A 3,499-nucleotide genomic window follows, 5' to 3' on the forward strand; every position below is an offset into this window, starting at 1 on the left:
ATATATTGAAGAGGGAGGAAAATAATGTCAGCTACTTTTTTGAGCACTTCACAGTTGATCATATACATTTACATACCCAGATACTGAAGTTGCTGGTGAGTTAGAAAACCTGCCCAATAACTAGTAAATAATAGAGCAGGACCTGCTCACTGTAAGAAGCAGACCCTGTATGCTTAACTCCTAGTCTGTAGTTTCAGTTTCTGTCCCACCCAGGCTTCCAGTTCCCACACTCTGCCCACATTCAGGCTAGACATCCTCCTCCAGCCCTGCCAGATCTGGCCCAGTTCTGATCCAATCAAGCAGCAATTAAGACTCCCATCACCTAAGATGCCCTTCACCAGGCTCAGTGCATGGGTCTTTGCCTCTAAGTTCCTGTGTTCTCGACCAGATCTTCCCTTTGACCTGATGTCCTGCATCACTATGGCCCCTGGACAGAGGTTGAGATCCTTAGCTCAGAAATATGAGATCTTAATAATGGGAGAATTGCTTCAGTCAGAAGTGGCAGGGAGTGACAATGTAAATATTAATACAAAGAGACAGGTGGGAGCAGGCCACATCTGAGGGATCAGATGTGAGTTTGAGGCTGGAAGGAAGGGGTGTGGACCCAGAAAGGCAAGATCAAGTAAAAGCAGAACAAGACCACAAAAGGAAGTGTTAAGTGGCTGCTTATCAGTCAGTGATGTTTATAGGCTCTAATGTCTGTGGTTGGTGGACCCAGTCAAGAGCTTTCTCAAGCTCACTTCCCAGGCAGGGCTGGGCAGGGGATTTACCAGGCTGGGTTACTGGTATGCCTGGATAGAATTTGAGTTGTTCCAGGTTTGAGAAGCCTGTTTCCCTGACAGCTGTTGGCAACCACACCCTTCCCCAGCCCAGGACGGGTGCTGGCCATGGTCCTGACCGGACTCTGGTGCTTCTCTGGCTGCCCAGGTTGGTGAGAGTGGTGACAGGAGGGTAACAGAGAATCTGAAAGAGGGTGAGGATGTTCACACATGATGGTCCTGATTTATTCCTAGGGACAGAGATGGAGTTGAAGTGTGTGTCTGAAGACACTGATGATTTGGGAGACCTGCTATAAGCAGTTTGCTAGGAAATCTTCATGTATTTTGTTTGTTAAAAAAATTTTTTTTAAATTTATTTATTTTAATTGGAGGCTAATTACAATATTGTAGTGTTTTTGCGATACATTGACATGAATCAGCCATGGGTGTACATGTGTTCCCCATCCTGAACCCCTCCCTCACCTCCCTCCCCATTCCATCCCTCTGGGTCATCCCAATTTACCAGCCCTAAGCACCCTGTCTCATGCATTGAACCTGGACTGGAGATTTGTTTCACATACGATAACATACATGTTTCAGTGCTATTCTCTCAAATCATCCCACCCTCGCCTTCTCCCACAGAGTACAAAAGACTGTTCTATACATCTGTGTCTCTTTTACTGTCTCGCATATAGGGTTATTGTTACCATCTTTCTAAATGCCTTATATATGCGTTAGTATACTGTATTGGTGTTTTTCTTTCTGGCTTATTTCACTCTGTATAATAGGCTCCAGTTTCATCCAACTCATTAGAACTGATTCAAATATATTCTTTTTAATGGCTGAGTAATATTCCATTATGTATATGTACCACAGCTTTCTTATCCATTGGTCTGATGATGGACATCTAAGTTGCTTCCATGTCCTGGCTATTATAAACAGTGCTGCAATGAACACTGAGGTACACGTGCCTCTCAGTTCTGGTTTCTTTGGTGTGTATGCCCAGCAGTGGGATTTCTGGGTCATATGGCACTTCTATTGCTAGTTTTTAAAGGAATCTCCACACTGTTCTCCATAGTGGCTGTACTAGTTTGCATTCCCACCAACAGTGTAAGAGGGTTCCCTTTTCTCCACACCCTCTCCAGCATTTATTGTTTGTAGACTTTTGGATAGCAGCCATTCTGACTGGTGTGAGATGGTACCTCATTGTGGTTTTGATTTGCAGTTCTCTGATAATAAGTGATGTTGAGCATCTTTTTATGTGTTTGTTAGACATCTGTATGTCTTCTTTAAAGAAATGTCTGTTTAGTTATTTGGCCTATTTTTTGATTGGGTCATTTATTTTTCTGGAATTGAGCTGCAGGAGTTGATTGTATATTTTAGAGATTAATTCTTTGCCAGTTGCTTCATTTGCTATTATTTTCTCCTATTCTGAAGGCTGTCTTTTCACCTTGCTTATATTTTCCTTCATTGTGCAAAAGCTTTTAAGTTTAATTAGGTCCCATTTGTTTATTTTTGCTTTTATTTTTATTACTCTGGGAGGTGGGTCATAGAGGATCCTGCTGTGATTTATGTCAGAGAGTGTTTTGCCTATGTTTTACTCTAGGAGTTTTAGTTTCTGGTCTTATGTTTAGATCTTTAATCCATTTTGAATTTATTTTTGTGTATGGTGTTAGAAAGTATTCTAGTTTCATTCGTTTACAAGTGGTTGACCAGTTTTCCCGAACCACTTGTTAAAGAGATTGTCTTTTCTCCATTGTATATTCTTGCCTCCTTTGTCAAAGATAAGGTGTCCATAGATGTGTGGATTTATCTCTGGGCTTTCTATTTTGTTCCATTGATCTATATTTCTGTCTTTGTGCCAGTACCATACTGTCTTGATGACTGTAGCTTTGTAGTATAGCCTGAAGTCAGGCAGGTTGACTCCTCCAGTTCCATTTTTCTTTCTCAAGATTGCTTTGGCTATTGAAGGTTTTTTGTATTTCCATACAAATTTGAAATTATTTATTCTAGTTCTGTGAAAAATACCATTGGTAGCTTGATGGGGGCAGAGAAGGCAATGGCACCCCACTCCAGTACTCTTGCCTGGAAAATCCCATGGATGGAGGAGCCTGGTGGGCTGCAGTCCATGGGGTTGCTGACAGTCGGACACGACTGAGCGACTTCACTTTCACTTTTCACTTTCATGCATTGGAGAAGGAAATGGCAACCCACTCCAGTAGTCTTGCCTGGAGAATCCCAGGGACAGGGGAGCCTGGTGGGCTGCCCTCTATGGGGTCGCACAGAGTCGGACATGACTGAAGTGACTTAGCAGCAGCAGCAGCTTGATGGGGATTGCATTGAATCTATAGATTGCTTTGGGTAGTATACTCATTTTCACTATATTGATTCTTCCAATTCATGAACATGGTATATTTCTCCATCTATTTGTGTCCTCTTTGATTTCTTTCACCAGTGTTTTATAGTTTTCTGTATATAGGTCTTTTGTTTCTTTAGGTAGATATATTCCTAAGTATTTTATTCTTTTTGTTGCAATGATGAATGGAATTGTTTCCTTAATTTCTCTTTCTGTTTTCTCATTGTTAGTGTATAGGAATGCAAGGGATTTCTGTGTGCTAATTTTATATCCTGCAACTTTACTATATTCATTGATTAGCTCTAGTAATTTTCTGGTGGAATCTTTAGGGTTTTCTATGTAGAGGATCATGTCATCTGCAACAGTGAGAGTTTTACTTCTTCTT

General features: G+C 41.3%; 1 protein-coding gene across 1 annotated transcript in view; it reads left to right on the forward strand.

Annotated features, from left to right (window-relative positions):
• Positions 1–610: 610 nt before the first annotated feature.
• TREM2 (triggering receptor expressed on myeloid cells 2) overlaps positions 611–3,499 on the forward strand; it is a 24,469-nt gene continuing 21,580 nt past the window's right edge. The window contains exon 1 of the mRNA XM_010863198.1: positions 611–927. The gene's annotated coding sequence lies outside the window, so the exon portion shown is untranslated. The remainder of the gene's footprint in view (positions 928–3,499) is intronic.

This window comes from Bison bison, unplaced genomic scaffold, assembly GCF_000754665.1.
Source record: "Bison bison bison isolate TAMUID 2011002044 unplaced genomic scaffold, Bison_UMD1.0 scf7180017864487, whole genome shotgun sequence".
NCBI classification, from domain to species: Eukaryota; Metazoa; Chordata; class Mammalia; order Artiodactyla; family Bovidae; genus Bison; species Bison bison.